The 17,831-nt window shown below is 49.7% G+C and overlaps 1 protein-coding gene across 1 annotated transcript in view; it reads right to left on the reverse strand.

The window, feature by feature from the left end:
- LOC147109246 (ena/VASP-like protein) overlaps positions 1 to 17,831 on the reverse strand; it is a 354,043-nt gene that overhangs the window by 312,104 nt on the left and 24,108 nt on the right. The window lies entirely within an intron of this gene.

Genomic DNA, 17,831 nt, shown 5'->3' on the forward strand with positions numbered 1-17,831 from the left:
TAGTTTCGCATTATTCTGGGGTGGAGTCGAGGACTATCACCTGGCTTTGCACAAAATTAACCAGGCATCCCTACGGTTATACAAAAGCAAAATACTGCGGATGCTGGAAATCTGAAATAAAAACAGAAAATGCTGGAAATACTCAGCAGGTCAGGCAGCATCTGTGGAGAGAGAAACAGAGTTAATGTTTCAGGTCGATGACCCTTCGTCAGAACTGGAAATAGCTGGAGATGAAAACCTGTTCCATCTCCAGCTTTTTCCAGTTCTGATTGAAACGTTAACTCTGTTCCTCTCTCCACAGATGCTGCCTGACCTGCTGAGTATTTCCAGCATTTTCTGTTTTTATCCCTATTGTTATTCCTAGTTGGCTAGGTAACCTCTCCATGTGGAAGAATAATGACAATTACATCTAAAGGTTTTTTTTTTAAATGATTGAAAAACCTATGCGAAGGGGCAAGGAGAGCAGGGGAGGAAAAGAGACAATAACATGGTTATCATGAGACCACAGGGAACAAACCTCTTAGATGTGATTTGCTTTGTTGGACAATGAACCTATCCCTATGTGGAAGAGAGACGAATGAGAGATTGAAAAATCGGCACCAAGATTTTTGTTGAAGGCAAATGGTAATTTTATTGGGAGTTACATTCTAAATAATTTGGGTATTTTGATATTTTTTATATTAGCTCTACCCCAAGTATGTGCTTCACATTTTTCAGGGAAACAATTTTAGACTGTTTCATACAAAAGGCAAAATACTGCGGAGGCTGGAAATCTGAAATATAAATAGAAAATGCTGGAAATACTCAGCAGGTTAGGTAACATCCGTGAAGAGAGAAACAGAGTTAACGTTTCAGGTCACTGACCCTTCCTTAGAACTAGAGATGTAACAGGATAGCAAAATACTGCGGATGCTGGAAATCCGAAATAACAACAGAAAACGCTGGAAAAACTCAGCAGGCCAGGGCAGCATCCGTGGAGAGAGAGAAACAGAGTTAACGTTTCAGGTCGAGAACCAAGATGTAACAGGTTTTAAGCAAGTACAGGTGCAGGGAAAGGGGGGGAGCGGGTGGTGGAGGGAAGGAGGCAAGAACAAAAGGAAAGGTCTGTGATAGGGTGGAAGGCAGGAGTGATTTAAATGACAAAAGGGATGATGGGGAAAGGCAAAAGGGGGTTGGTAATGGGACAAGTAAAGAAACAAAGGATGGGTCTAGAGGAGCTGTAAGTGGCAACAGCAGAATCATTATCAGCACCTGCTGTCCGAAAAAATGGGAGCAGTGATTACGATCAGAAATTGTTGAACTCAATGCAGAGTCTGGAAGGCTGTAAAATGCCTAATCGAAAGATTAGGTGCTGTTCTTGGAGCGTACATTGAGTTTCATTGGAACAGTGTAGGAGGCCGAGAAGAGAGAGGTCAGAGTGGGAGTGGGCGGAGAATCAAAATGGCAAGCGACCGGAAGCTCAGGATCATGCTTGCAGACTGAACGGAGGTGTTCAGCAAAGCGGTCACGCAATCTGCAATGTGATAATGACCAGTTTAGGTGCTGATTGAAAGGTAAATATTGGTTAGGGCACTGAGGAATCCCCCTTTCCCTGTACCTGTACTTGCTTAAAACCTGTTACATCTGTAATATTTTCCAGTTCTGATGAAGGGTCATCGAAATAAAACATTAGATGCTGCCTGACCTGCTGAGTGTTTCCAGCATTTTCATTTTATACTGTTTCGCATTGTTTTGTTGGTAGTAGAAACATGAGGAAAATTAGATTCAATCCAAACTCAACAGGATTCAAAATTTAATTTCCTGTAAACCAAGACTGTAAACAGTTTAATTAAGATGTCAGCCGTGCCTCAATGGTAGCACACTCACCTCTGAATCAGAAGGTCATGGGTTCAAGGCCCACTCCAGAGACTTAAGAACATAATCTAGGCTGGCACGCCAATGCAATACTGAGGCAGTGCTGCACAGTTGGAGGTGTCATCGTTTGGATGAGACATTAAACTGAAGCCCCGTCTGCCCTCTCAGGTGGATGTAAAAGATCCCATGGAGAAGAGCAATGCAGTTCTCCCCAGTGTCCTGACTAATATTTATCTCTCAACCAACACTGTGGGCTAGAAATTCATTATAGCCAAGGAATGGGCGGTGTTAGTACAAAAGATGGTGAATTAGCGCCAGGCGAAAATGCCCTAGACTGCACGCAAAATTCGTCCCCACTGCTCAATAAAATGATAGGAGTCTTAAATCAAGTTTAAAAACCCAAGCTCATTGGCACTACACTTAAAGGCTGGACCAATATCGGGCGCAGTCTAATCGCAACTCATGATTGCCACAGGCTTTTTTCACTACTTAAAGGGGAGGTTCATAGATGCTGCAGCACTTCATTCTCAGCATTGTTGGCTGTGCAGCTGCCTCAACAACCGTAAAAAGGACAAGGACAAGGAGAAGGAGCACTTATTTACAAATCCTCATGTCAGATCACCGCCCCAGGGAGAGAGCACGCAGGTTTTCCCCATGAAGGTTTGGAGGCATTGTTTTTTGCGCTGGAGAGCAGTCGGGCAGTCCTGTACCCACAAATGGCAGGAAACCCTCACCACAAGTCTGCCACACTATGTGGAGGGAGGTGGCACACCACATCATGGACCACCCATCCGGAAGCCCAATTGTCCGGCTGCCTCCTCCCTCATCTTCTTCCTCCTCCCTCTATGCACATGTTCCTGTCTTTTGCGCTGCCTACGCTCCATCCGCCGTAGATGCTGGAGGGCAAGGTAGCATGCCAGTACAGCCCCCATTAATCTTATCAAATGTTGCAGTTTGAATCTTTGAACAATAAATGTACCTATTTTGTACTTGCCACAAAACTCCTGATACAAAAGAACCTTGAAATGACTCAAACTGTTGCAGCAGCTGAAACTAAGAAAAACCCATGGAAACTGCATTAACCGGACAGGTGCAAGTGATTACTGATGATTCCTTTAAATAACGTCCCTGCAGCAGGCTTCCTGGTGCTGCACGCCAGCTCTCTCCCTGTCGGCATTTACTCCAGGCGGTGAGGGAAGTGGCTAAAACCAATTTGGGGAATTGGGCGTTCAGTGAGCGTTGTACACTTACGGACGTCACAATTGAGGTCCCCGGCGATAGCTGTTACCGGCAGCGCTACGGGGGTTCCCGATTTGACGTGCGCCGTTGGATTCGCTTGGCCCTGTTGGTACTAGTCTCAACGCCACATTAGCGCCATCTACTGGTGCTAACAGGCAATGCTAAGAGGGCAAATTTCCCCCCCCTAAACCTTATCTGGTCATTGTCACATTGATATTTGTGGGACCTTGCAAATTGGCTGCTGCGTTTCCTATGTTACAACAGTGACTACACTTCAAAAGTACTTCATTAGCTGTGAAGTGCTTTAGGACGTCCAGAGATTGTGAAAGGCACTATATAAATACAAATCTATTTTTTTTCCGTAGTATACGCCCGTAAGGGCCCCGCAAGTTCCGGGTTTTCACGCGCGAAGTGCATGCGTGAAAACCCAGAATTTGCGATCGGTCAAGAATCTTTTTGACAGATCGTAGCCATCCCCGGGAAAAGGACATTCGTGGGCGGAGAGTTGGGCTATTTTCCCAACTACTGCCCAGTGAATGCCCGTGAAATTCTTATGCCCGCGTAAGGCCTGTTTTACCAGCGTAAGAGTTTAAATGAACATAAAAAAATATATTTTAAAATTATTTAAGCATTAAAAAACCTGTAAAATAAGTTCAGGTTATTTTTAGCCCCTTTAAAATGTTTTAATTTATTTTTCAGAAAATTACATTTTTGTTTTAAATATTTAATTAATTTGTATTTTAACTAATTATAACTATGTAATTTAAAAAAAAATTATTTGGTATATGATTCCCATTAAAGCTTATGGGGATTCCATACGAAAATGGAATCCCCATAAGCATGGATGAGGATTCCCTTCTTTCATTGTTTGGGCAGGCCCACGTGATCCCAGGGGCGCTTGCGAACCGCCTGCGCTCCTGGGATACGTGGGCCTTTACCCGGGCATTCCCATAGAGGCCCAGGAGCGCGAGTCTCCGTGGACCCCAAGGCAGAAGGTAGGCGCGGACTTTATTTGCAGATCGGAGGCATTTCCCTGCGGGAAGCCTCCGACCATAAATTCAGGCCCAATATGTTCCGCAAACTTTTGATATCAAATTCAGTATTAGGCCATTCCTCAAACGATTTTTTTTTTTTTTTTTTTTTTTTTTGAGGGAGCAAGGTGAGACAGGTCAATTTCCCACACTTTCAAGCAGCCAGTCAGGCCACCAGTAACAGGTCACCTGGTCACCTTCACAGTCAGGAAAATATATTTCAAATGGATGGAGATTGAACAAGGGATTTAGTATTGTTTTGTTTCTGTTTTACCCAGAAAATTGAACATTCACAATAACTTCGCTGTTTACATTTGTAAGATTCGCGAAATTTTCATTAAATAATCACGTAGAAAAATAGGGTTAATAATACAGCTTTATTGACCAAAAGAAGCTTATACAGAGAAACCTTTGATAAAAGGGCACACAAAATGGCCACCAGACCTCGTGACCAGCTTCTGGGACCATTTGAATTTCTGTTACTGCAAGCCAGACAGGCTTATGGATTGAGGACATTAAAAGCCCGCGGAAACCAGTTTCGGGAAGCCGAAACTCATGGAACTGAGTATACATATTGATTAGATTATAGGTACAGGACAGATTTGGGTGGCAGGATGAGACCCATCAAGAAATGGGCGGACAATTGAACGAACACTTTATCCCATTTACTGTACAAAGAGAAGCCGTTTAACAGCCATCCAGGGCAATCTCCAGATCGATCAATATACAAACCAAGTTACGGTAACAAAGCAAAGACATTATCGGCCCAGGAAGGCCAGTTAAGCTATCACCGACTCCCATTATGAAGACAAAACACCCCTGCAGAGAGTTCTGCCCGCCAAAATTATTACAAAGACAGGACTATGATTTGGCGGGAGATAAGAATGTTCCAAAAGGGTATAACTGTGGATTAAGTAAAGTCCATCGAGACCTTCGCTTCAGAGACCTTCGCTTCGGTAAAACGCTTAAAGTCCATCAGAGACCTTCACACAGCACTTCGGTTCGGAACGTGTTCGGTGTTCGGGCAGGCAAGGCCCGGCCACGACGGGAAGACGACGAGGGTGGCCCGGGTACTTTTGTCGGGAGATCATCGACGACCCAGGCCGAAGAAGAAGACACCCAGGTACTCCGGTGTTGCTCCACCGTTGGAGAACTCAGAAGGACATTATGACTGTATAAAGAGTCATCAGAAGGACAATTCTGACTGCATAAAGAGTCAGTGTGCATCCAGTCTCTTCAACATCACATCGGCCGCCGCCATCGCTGGAGAACCAAGAGGAAAACAAGCTGCGCCAGAAGCTTCCAAACCCACGTGACGACGGAAAGCTGTGTCGAAAGGCTGCAAACCCCTTTTCGCAATTCTTAAAGTGGTGAGCATGATCCCGAGTCCCTCAAATCAAAACTTAGTTAGGTCTAGGGGAGGGGGTTAAGGGTAATTGTAATGTGTTACCCCTTTTACGATGTGCCGTGTGTTCCCCATTTCTATAGAGTTAAGTTTATAGATGTGTGCATGCTTGTAGTTGCTTTAATCTGTGCATATGACATGTATTTTATAATGCTGCAAACTGTTCAATAAAGGCATCCATTTCGTGCTATTCGACCTGGTCTATTGAGTTTTTCTGCACTATAGCCCCCTGCACCTAAGTCCAAGGTCGAGAACCGTAGGGGCAAGTGGGTCGAACCACTCACGGGTAATTATTGCAAGAAGCCTGGCAGGAGACCAGAGCAAGCAAGAGAAACCCCCTACAGAGATGGCGACCACGGCAGGACCTTGGCAGCAGGAATGTAGTGTTTTAGATCAAGGTCTGAATAAACGAAATGTGATGGATGAGAGAATAGCGGATTATGTTTTTGGGAAGGTAAACCTTACAAAACAGTGGATATCTGACCTATTAAGAGATAGGCGCCCGCTAGACGCAGCCATCAAATGGACAGAAAGCAAAGAGCACAAAAGATCTGTAGAAAAAGCGGTCTGGCTGATGTGCTACAAGAAGCAAGTCCAGCTTTTGGACCAAGTCGTTGTAGCACAGACGGCCCAGATCAAAGGGTTACTAGCAGAAGTAGAGGAAAAGGTTGCGGGAGGAAAGAGACTGATTGCATCGCTCAACGCGCTGAATCAGGAACGCCACACCGTAACCGATCGCCATGAGGCCAAGATAAATTACTTGGAGTGTCAGGTCACTGAGGCCAAGTCCTGTGAAGGAAGAATAAGAGACAAGTGTGTCCGCCTAGCTCAGCAGGTAAAGGTACAGGAGGAGAGTATTCTGGGAGCTAGAGGAGCGTACAAGATGGCCATCGAGGATAGGTCTGAGAACACCGACCATAGCGCTTGCCACAGGGAGCTAGAGGACCTGAGAACGGCCCTAGCAAAGGCAAACGGCTTGGTGTACCGTTAGCCAGGGAATCCAAAAGACCGATTCCACGAGAGGCAGTTGGGGTACCAACCCCCGTGCCCTCGGCACCTCCCAGCTATACTGAGTCTTGGACTCCGGGGAAGGAAACGGTAGAGTTAGACGAAGAGATTCCTGAGGTAGAGCAACCCCAGGTAGTAGAGTCAAGGCCGGCACCGATGTGTCCCGCTCGACACCGGAGGCTCGGTCCGGACCAAGCGGATGGCGAGGACGGACCCATCGTGAATCAGATCATAATGCCCCATAGCGCACAACAGCTAAGGGGAATGATAAGGCACATCCCAAAACTCTCCGAGTCAGGAGATCCCTCCGTCCATTTTAGGGACGTGGAGCAGACAGCAGCAGTCAATGACTGCGACGGGGTCGAGCAGTCCAGAATGCTGCTGTTCTCCCTGGACAGCTCGATCCTCCAGTGTCTCTCTGACGAGAGCAAGAGAGGGCACAAGGTGTATGAGGAGTTACGGGACGAGGTCCTGGAGATTATGGGGGAGGGTGACGGGAGTCCGTTCCTCCGATTGGAAAGGACGGTACAGCTAGAGGGAGAGCCCCCACGGGTTTTCGCCGGAAGGTTGTGGCCAGTGTATCGGCGCAGCTGCCCGGGCAGGCCGGCCCGGAACGGGCTGGACGATGCTCAAAGGGCTCATTGGCTCCGGTGCCTGGTCACCAATTGCTTGCCACAGGTGAGGGAGCAGGCCAAAACATGGTTTGACCCCAATAACCCCCGCTCCACGGAGGAGCTAGTACTTGATCAGCTCACGATAGGTTACAGGAACAGCAAGAGTAGGGATGTGCCTTCCCCGAAGGGAAAGGTGCATGAGGTGAGGCCTGCAGCTCCTGTTAAAAGGGAATGGCATCAGGAGGGGAATCGCCCTCCCCAAGCCAAGAATAGTTGTTATGGGTGTGGGAAGGAAGGTCACTGGTGCCGGGACTGTAAAAATCCCTGGAAGGATTTAAAGGGAAAAGCTCCCTCAGCCCCAGCCCAAACGCCCATCCGGGAGAAAGGAGCCGATGTGTCGATCCATCCCGATGCGATCGAGTCAGTTTTAGAGGCAATGCGGTCTCTAATGACCTCGCAGGGGAAGGTGGCAGTCGCCAACTGCCCTGTTGCTCCCCCAGCCCAAACCGCAGCGCCCCAATGACTAAAGCCCGCGCAGCCCGTCTACCTGTGTCCGCTCCGTTATGACGCGTGGAGAAGACCCCTTGTGGAGATGGAGGTAGAGAAGGAAAAAGGTAGTTACCTGTTGGATACGGGGGCATCATGTACCGTGATCCACACAGCTAAACCTTTTGCCTCACCTCTGTCTACCCAGGCTCCATTCTCAGTAGCGGGTTTCACAGGCAAAGAACAGGCTGGCGCGTTCTCCATCCCGCTCGCCATTCATTTGGGAGCACTCCACACCACATGGACGTGTATCCTGTTGAAGTGGAACGAGGGGGGTGGTAAAGGCATCCTCGGGTCTGATTTCTTGGTGGAACACGGGATCCTCGTGGACCTTAGAAATCACTGTCTCTGGGGAGCAGAGAATGGGTTAGGCAAGGTAGTCGTGATCCCAGGGAAGGGAGAAAAGGGGACCCTGTGCACCATGAAGCCGTCAGGAGGTTACGACCTCGAGCTTATGGTCGCGGACGTCCCAACGGACTTGCAGGCGTGTGTGTCGGACAACCTGACCGCATTTGCCACCCACAAGCACGACTGTGGGAGGGTCACCGGGTTTGAGGTCAGTGTAGACGGGGACCCCATGATCCGACCCCAAAAGCAGTATAACTTCCCCAAGGAGGCAGAGCCCGACATGGAGATAGCAATATCTTCATTAGTGCAGCAGGGCGTGTTGAGGCCGATAACCACTCACATGAACTCCCCATTATGGCCGGTAAGGAAGCCGGACAATTCATGGAGGGCCACGGTGGACTACAGAGTCCTCAACAGTAACATCCCAGCCTGCGCGCCCACGGTAGCAGCAGTTGCCGACCTAATAGGGAGTATTCCAGCATCCGTGACCACGTTCACGGTACTGGATATCTCGAACGGTTTTTGGTCCATTCCGTTGCGGCGGGAGGATCAGTACAAGTTTGCCTTTACTTTTAAAGGGCAACAGTACACTTGGAACTGCTTGCCACGGGGTTTCCACAACAGCCCCAGCATTTTCCATCAGTGCATGGCAGGAAGTTTAAAGGAATTTAGCCAGCCCAATCAGATAGTGCAGTATGTGGACGATTTGCTCCTGTTCACGGATTCAAGGGAGGAGCACGGCCCACTATTAGCCGAATTATTGGAGCTACTGGAAAGGAAGGGTTTTAAAGTAAACCCAAAGAAAGCACGGATCGGCCAGCAGGAGGTGAAATTCCTGGGTCTGACCATCCGCGCTGGGGAAAGAGCCATAGATAAGGCTAGGCGGGAATCGGTGCAAGATTTGCCGATTCCTAACACAGTAACGGGTGTGAGGTCCTTTTTGGGACTGACCGGGTACTGCAGAGACTTCATCGAGGACTATGCAGCCACAGCAGCCCCGCTACTCTGACTCTTACACAAGGGAGTCGAGTGGTCTTGGGACGAGGGTTGTCAGGCAGCATTCGAGAAGTTGAAAAGGGACCTGCAGACCGCGCCAGCCCTAGGGGCCATAGATTGGGGGGGGGGGGGGCGGGGTGGGGGGAAGAGTTTTTCCTGGAAGTAGCCACCAGTGGAGACAGCCTGAGCACCGTGCTGCTCCAGGAGCGACACGGAAAGCTGAGGCCGGTGGTCTACTCCTCCAGGGTGCTTACGGATGTGGAGAGGAGTTTTTCCAATTGCGAACGGCATCTCCTGGCCACGCATTGGGCTGTGAACAGATCAGCGATCTTCACAGGAACCTCTCCCATCACTCTCCTCACCCATCACACCCCCACAAAGATGCTTCTGGATGGAAGGATTAAGGATGGGACTGTAAGCAGCGCTCGGATTGCGCGCTGGACCCTCCTCCTTTCCCAGATGGATCTCAAAGTTAAAGGTCTTTGCGAGCCGAAGCTCGCGGCCAACTTGGTATATCCCAGAACAGCCCATCGGTGTTCCGTCGAAGGGGTATGGGAGGTCAACATAGGTTTACGGGCCGGGATACACCCCACAGGCCACGAGATCTACGTAGACGGTTCCAGCACGGTATCTGCTGGCGAACGACTCACAGGGTGTGGAGTTTATGACCCCGCGGCAGACATTGCCCTGGCGATTAGGCTCCCCAGCACTATGAGCGCACAGCAGGCTGAACTGTCCGCGGTGGCGTACGTGGTTACATACCCCGAGATCTTCCCAACCCCATACACGATTTGCTCGGACAGCATGTTCACATGCAATTCGTGTACGGAGTACCTCGCCATCTGGTCCCGCCGCGGGTATACCTCCGCGGACGGACGACCTTTAACAGTTAAGCCCTTGCTGGAAAAGATCCTGGCAGAAGTGGGGGAGGAAGGGGAGGTGTTCATCCACAAGGTGAAGGCTCATTCCACCACAGAACCCCGCAGTCAGGGTAACCAGCAGGCGGATGCGCTAGCCAGGGAGGGTGCCCGCAACGGCATTTTCTGGGACCCCTATGGACCCGGACCCGTGGCAGCGATCCGAGGCAGGGAGGGGACTCCAGGGAACACAGGGGTGACACTGCCCCTAGACCTAAACACCATCCAGACCCTGGATCCCACCCTGAAAACAGTCCTCAATGCCATCGCTGAGGGCAAGCAGGTAGAGGGTCCGTACAGTACGGCAGCCCTCTCAGTCAAGGAAGGCATGTTGTTCCGAGAGGAACAGTGGGTTGTGCCGCAGCAGCACCGAAGGGAATTCCTTCAACTGGCCCATGAGGGTCCAGGGGCAGGACACCCCGGGCCTGAGGTTACCTGGCAACGGGTAGAGCAGGCGGGATGGTGGCCGGGACTTCGAGACGATGTCCGCGAGTTCTGTGCAAGCTGTCTTGTGTGCGCTGCAAACAACCCAGACCCCCAGAAAAGGAAGGTGCCCATGGGGCACATCAGGAGGGTAGAGGGACCATGGCAGTCGATACAGGTCGACTACATAGGGCCCCTGCCCACCGCCCAGGGAGGCTATAAGTACTGCCTTGTCCTGGTGGATGTGTTTACCAAGTGGGTAGAAGCCTTCCCGTGTAGAACAGCTACGGCGCTGGGTACTGCCAAGATCTTGGTCCGGGAAGTGTTCTCACGGTGGGGGCTCCCCAGATTTGTTGAGTCCGACCGAGGGAGTCATTTCACTGGCCAAGTGATGCAGAACACCTTCATGCTCTTGGGCATTGAAGGGAAGTGGCACGTAGCGCACAATCCCCAGTCATCCGGGATTGTTGAACGCATGAACCAGACCCTCAAGGAAAAGCTGAGGAAAGAGGCAATGGGCTCGCCCCAGAAGTGGGCGGAGATCCTGCCTCTAGTCCTCATGGGGATCCGGGCCAGCCAGTCCAAAAGTACGGGGCACTCCCCGCACGAGTTAATGACTGGGAGGATCATGCGAACACCCACCCATGTACTAGCCCCGGTGCTCACTGAGGGCCAGCTCCAAGAGGTGAATCGGGACAAGTTCGTCCAAACCCTTTTGGAGTGCCTGAAACAGGTTTATGAGCAAGCGGCTGGGAACATGGGGAGACAGCATCAGGGCAATCGACTGTTGCTGGAACCCCGCAAGATGCAAGAGTGGGAAGTCGGAGACCAGGTCATGGTTAGGAACTATGCCCGAGTAGGGAGTCTAGAACCACTGTACATGGGGCCCTACAGCATTGCAGACAAGGCCAGCCCCATAGTGTACGCAGTGAAGGTGCCCCGACGTACTAAATGGTTTCACATTAACCAGTGTAAACTGTTTAAGCCGGGTGCACAAGGGTCAACAACAGGGGCCAGGTCTGTGGACAGAAGTCCTCAGCCTAAGACAGAGTCACAGACCACACAGGCTGGAACTGTAGCCTGCGTGAGGGGAGGGTCATCCCATCGGAGTGGGAGGTCTCCCCGTTAGTTTGGGATTCGGACGAGGAAGAGCCCGAACAGCTCGACCCCGCCCCTGAACCGATCACGGAGGAGGAGGAGTCGGAGGACGAAGGTCTCGCCCCCGACTCGAGCTTAGGGGAGGTAGGGATTGGGGGCGGAGACTCACCACCTGTAGGGACAGGTGGGGTGGAGTCGGATGCCACGGATCCCAGCCCCAGGGGGGCGGAGCCTGAGGGAAGGGAGCCGGAGCCGGCAGCTGTGGTGGGACCACAGGCTGCGACGGTGAAGGTCCCGATCCCCGGTCCGTTAGCCCTGGGAGCCTCGCCCAAGGCGCCCCCTCGTAGGTCGGCTCGGACGCCTCAGCCCAGAAAGTTTTGGTCAGATCCTCCTTACTTCCCCCAACCTCGATCCAGGGTAGTCCAGGAAAGAAACGATTCCCGTTCAGCAGCGACAGGCTGCGGGGGATCAAAGCCGATGGTCAGTGCAGCCCCGCCACAGGGAGCGGCACGCTGCAGCCCTCACAGGAATTAGGTAGGCCGCCCGAAGGAGGGCGGCGCTGTACATAAATTTAGGTAATGATAAGTTAAGTTAAGTAATTTTAATGTTAGTTTAAGGCATGTAAAGTTTAAGATGATGGGGATGGTTTAAGAGGTAGTTTCCGAAGTCTGCCCAGTATGTGTGTTTGTTTGGAAGCGGGGTCAGGGGACCGGAGCGTCCGTTTAATTAGGCCAGCGCCTATTGGGAGCCTGGCTACATCATCTTATCGGTTACATCATCTTATCGGTTACAGAAACCAGGAATACAATGGAGAGGATTCTCGTGGTGCTCGCGGCGATCGGGTGCGGGCTGGCCTACCGAGGCCGCACCAAGGACGTCGTCGTGTTCGGATGCTCCAGGGACACAGCCCCCATCGCGACGGATGGGACGGGGAAGCGAGAGGTTGAGGAAACCGCCACCTACTTCCACCAAGGGAGATGGCCAGGATGGCTGGGGTCGAATTCTACAGAATACTCCAGCAAATCCAGGTTTGCCTACCAAGAGACTTCGTTACTGTGCCCTCGGGTGAGGATCATTGCACCCAGAGTCAGCGTTACCGTGGGAAAGAGGATCTGTTTGGTGTGTAATGGGAACGTACCGCTAAGTAGATGGTGGTGGCTTCGAAAGCTGGGAAAGAATATGAAGAACTCTACAATTGAGTGGGAGCGACTGGGTAACAATACCCATCGGACAATTACGGGGACTCACGGACAATTACGTGTGTGTTGGGACAAATGGTGGGAACCAGATGAAGGGATATATGTCTGCATGTGGGGTTCGAAGTACGTTTGCCCCAAAGGCATATCCATCTTTTTCCAGAGGCAGTGGCAGGATGAAGGGAAAGGGATGAGGTGGGACGTCAGCACCCGGGCGTGCGGAGTCCCATTCTCCCCGATTCCGGTAAACGCCACTGAACTCATCACCCGCCCACGCAAGCCCCTGCCCACGATTCCGGTAGCACTAGCCCAGAAGGAAGGGTGCCCCACCACCACAAAGGGACCCGGGAACGGTTTAGTATTGGTACCCACCGGTCAGATGCTGTACCAAGGGGTACACTACGCGGTGGCCTCAGTGATTTTAAACCTCACTGAGGTACGATTGCCGGAGTGGTGTCCCAAGGAAATGGAGCAATTGTACCAGGTCCTGCTAACCAGGATGTTCAGGCAATTTTATGAGTTTGACTTTGCCGACATCGACAAAGCCGAATTGTACACCACACCACAGGAAGTTTTGGATCGGGTTGGGAGGCAAAGAAGGGGTACTGTAAATGACATCTTCACTGCTTTTAGTACCGGGACATCTGTTGTCAACGCTCTAGACAACGTGGAGCTGCAGACACAGATTAATGGTCTAAAGGCCCAGTTAAAGAACATACTGACAAACGAAAATAAGGTAGTGGGTTCTGAGCTACATGAGGACCAGGCCATGACACTACACTTAAAAGAAATAATCGCTGAGCTGGAGAAACACGCTAGAACGGTAAATGCACTCATTAGGGAGGATCGGAATGCGTCCGATCAGGCTGCACAGAACGAGGCTGGTGTGCTATACGGGGCGTGGTTACTGGGCGAGGGCCACAGTAATCTGGAGGATTTAAAACAAGGTTTGGTCCCGTCCTAGATCAGCAATAAGCACTTGCAAGCGCTCCACCCTTTTGAGAACGCATTAAGTCCGTGCCAGCTCAGACTAGCTGCAGAGGCGTACCCAGTCCCAGTGGACTGCGGACGCTCGAATTACACTATCATGGGAATAGTGGTGAGGATGCCGGTGTTGGGTCCCGCAGCAAAACCCGCGGGTGGAGAACATTGGAGTCATCCAGGGGGTGCACACATTCGTTACGCAGTGGTCCCGCCTTATGTCATCAGATGGGAGCGTACGATGACAGGCACCGACCTCTCGGGGTGTCGAAGCCGGGGAGCACACATCATCCTGTGTCCCCAGCACTTGAATGCCTTTTTAAAACCACAGTGCGGGTTCAGAGCCGCTAGCGCGAAGCCGGTAAATTGCACCATGGAGGCAATGGCAAAAGACCATGTGCCCCCGCAGGTGGCATATATCGGAGGTGGGACATACTGTGTTACCACTGCAGCGCCTCACTACCACCACGGACAGCACGGATGGTGTCCAGTCAGTGACAGCAGTTTCTGTTTCAAACCCAGGGCTGAAGTTCAAGTGGCACAACAATGAATTGTCCCCATTCACCTCACTGTAAAAGAGAATTTCACGGATTTGTAGCGATTCGTTGCGCATTTTGGTTATGTCATTCCCCCTCTCCCCGAACACCTCACCAAGATTTTAAAAGCCGTAATAGTCTCACAGAAACATTTTTACACACTAGAGCAGAAGACATTGGAGATAGGGAAAGACATATTAGACATAGTCACCCCACCATGGTGGGACCTGTTCACTAATATAGAGATCCCGCCCTGGATTAGAATAGCATCCCACATCCTAGTAGTATGTCAGGTTTTGATTGTAATATTTTTACTGTTCGTGCATTGCAAGAGAGGCAAACCCCTCCAGAGGCACGAGAACACAGGAGAATGGAGAGAACGCTATGTACGAGTGGGTGAAGAGACCCCCGCTTAGGCTGCTATGTATTAAAGGATAAAGCATCCCTCCACTCTTGGTTTTGGTTACTATATGATTTAGGTGTATGAATACTGTTGTGTTATAACCGTTGATCGTTTTTCTATTTTTTGATTAGCAAAATGTGTATGCAGATGGTGTAGGGGTATCGGCCCCGTCGCATCTGAAAGATGGATGTGTTATAGTTTAAGGTAGTACTGCCTATGGTTGTCCAACTGTACACAATGTAATTTTTCTGAAATGGGAACTGCATGTGTCGTGGGGGTCATAGATAGTTAATTACCAGGAATGTTTGGATGTGGGGAATCTGGGAAAATTTGCTCACCAAGGGTTATTGATACTTTAAGCAAGCTATCAGTATCACAGGAGGGACTGTAAGATTCGCAAAATTTTCATTAAATAATCACGTAGAAAAATAGGGTTAATAATACAGCTTTATTGACCAAAAGAAGCTTATACAGAGAAATCTTTGATAAAAGGGGACACAAAATGGCCGCCAGACCTCGTGACCAGCTTCTGGGACCATTTGAATTTCTGTTACTGCAAGCCAGACAGGCTTGTGGATTGAGGACATTAAAAGCCCGCGGAAACCAGTTTCGGGAAGCCGAAACTCATGGAACTGAGTATACATATTGATTAGATTATAAGTACAGGACAGATTTGGGTGGCAGGGTGAGACCCATCAAGAAATGGGCAGACAATTGAGCGAACACTTTATCCCATTTACTGTACAAAGAGAAGCCGTTTAACAGCCATCCAGGGCAATCTCCAGACCGATCAATATACAAACCAAGTTACGGTAACAAAGCAAAGACATTATCGGCCCAGGAAGGCCAGTTAAGCTATCACCGACTCCCGTTATGAAGACAAAACACCCCTGCAGAGAGTTCTGCCCCGCCAAATTTATTACAAAGACAGGACTATGATTTGGCGGGAGATAAGAATGTTCCAAAAGGGTATAACTGTGGATTAAGTAAAGTCCATCGAGACCTTCGCTTCAGAGACCTTCGCTTCGGTAAAACGCTTAAAGTCCATCAGAGACCTTCACACAGCACTTCGGTTCGGAACGTGTTCGGTGTTCGGGCAGGCAAGGCCCGGCCACGACGGGAAGACGACGAGGGTGGCCTGGGTACTCTTGTCGGGAGATCATCGACGACCCAGGCCGAAGAAGAAGACACCCAGGTACTCCGGTGTTGCTCCACCGTTGGAGAACTCAGAAGGACATTATGACTGTATAAAGAGTCATCAGAAGGACAATTCTGACTGCATAAAGAGTCAGTGTGCATCCAGTCTCTTCAACATCACATCGGCCGCCGCCATCGCTGGAGAACCAAGAGGAAAACAAGCTGCGCCAGAAGCTTCCAAACCCACGTGACGACGGAAAGCTGTGTCGAAAGGCTGCAAACCCCTTTTCGCAATTCTTAAAGTGGTGAGCATGATCCCGAGTCCCTCAAATCAAAACTTAGTTAGGTCTAGGGGAGGGGGTTAAGGGTAATTGTAATGTGTTACCCCTTTTACGATGTGCCGTGTGTTCCCCATTTCTATAGAGTTAAGTTTATAGATGTGTGCATGCTTGTAGTTGCTTTAATCTGTGCATATGACATGTATTTTATAATGCTGCAAACTGTTCAATAAAGGCATCCATTTCGTGCTATTCGACCTGGTCTATTGAGTTTTTCTGCACTACAGCTCCCTGCACCTAAGTCCAAGGTCGAGAACCGTAGGGGCGAGTGGGTCGAACCACTCACGGGTAATTATTGCAAGAAGCCTGGCAGGAGACCAGAGCAAGCAAGAGAAACCCCCTACACATTGCACAAAAGTGGCATCAAGTTGCTCACAGGAAAACACACGATAGGAAAAATATGGTTCAGATTTGGTTACCAACAGTTACTGGAAAACTACTGTTTTTTCTACTTTTCAACAATTAAATCCAGTTGGCATGCCAAAGCCACTGCTTTGCAGCATCACTGCAACTGGACAACATTTTCCAGTTCTTGGCTGTCTGGTCAACAGCCAGCTTTATTTTATAAAGAGCTTATTTGCACACTGTAGTAAAACTTGGTTCTCTGCATCACAGGCTCTCGCAAAAAAAAACTTTTTTTATCCTAATGAAAGCAGTTTTGCAGTAATGTTGAATATACTCTGCTTTTAATCCAGCCTGTTACAGTACTGCTCAAATACTGGCATTTTGAGCATCCCCAGTTTTAATCACTCCACCATTGGTGACTGTGTCTTCAGCTGCCTAGGCCTAAGCTCTGGAATTCTCTCCTTAAAGCTCTCTGCCTCTCTGAAAGTGAATGTGCAGGTGCAGCAAGCCAATAGGAAGGCAAATGGTATGCTGGCCTTCATTACAAGAGGATTTGAGTACAGGAGTAAAGAAGTCTTACTCCAATTATATAGGGCCTTGATGAGACCACACCTGGAGTACTGTGTACAATTTTGGTCTCCTTACCTAAGGAAAGATATACTTGCCATAGAGGGAGTGCAACGAAGGTTCACGAGATTGATTCCTGGGATGGCGGGACTGTCGAATGAGAAGAGATTGAGTAAACTAGGCCTGGATTCTCTTGAATTCAGAAGAATGAGAGGGGATCTCATTGAAGCATACAAAATTATTACAGGGCTTGATAGGGTGGATGCTGGGAGAATGTTTCCCTTGGCTGGGGAGTCTAGAACCAGGGGCCACAGCCTCAGAATAAAGGGTAGGCCATTCAGGACTGAGATAAGAAATTTCTTCACACAGAGGGTGGTGAATCTTTGGAATTCTCTACACCAGAGGGCTGTGGAGGCTCAGTCATTGGGGATATTCAAAACAGAAGTCGATAGATTTCTGACTAGTAAGGGCATCAAGGGATATGGCGATAGGGCCGGTGAATGGAATTGAGGCAGAAGATCAGCCATGATCTCATTGAATGGTGGAGCAGGCTCGAAGGGCCGAATGGCCTACTCCTGCTCCTATTTCTTATGTTCCTTCTTTAAGATGCTCCTTAAAAACCTCTTTGACCAAGCTTTTGGTCATCTGCCCTAATATCTGCTTACGTGGCTCGGTGTCAAATTTTGTTTTATAACGGTCCCGTGAAGCGGCTTGGGATGTTTTACTACGTTAAAGGCACTATATAAATACAAGTTGTTGTTATGCTTTGAAACTATTCTGTCTAAAAGTTTGCTGGACAGGAAAATGCTGCAACCTTCTCTTCTCTCTCACCTCCCATCCTCCCTTTCC

The sequence above is a fragment of the Somniosus microcephalus genome, chromosome 12 (genome assembly GCF_052327205.1).
Source record: "Somniosus microcephalus isolate GS21.2 chromosome 12, FLI_Smic_1.0, whole genome shotgun sequence".
In the NCBI taxonomy this organism is placed as follows: domain Eukaryota; kingdom Metazoa; phylum Chordata; class Chondrichthyes; order Squaliformes; family Somniosidae; genus Somniosus; species Somniosus microcephalus.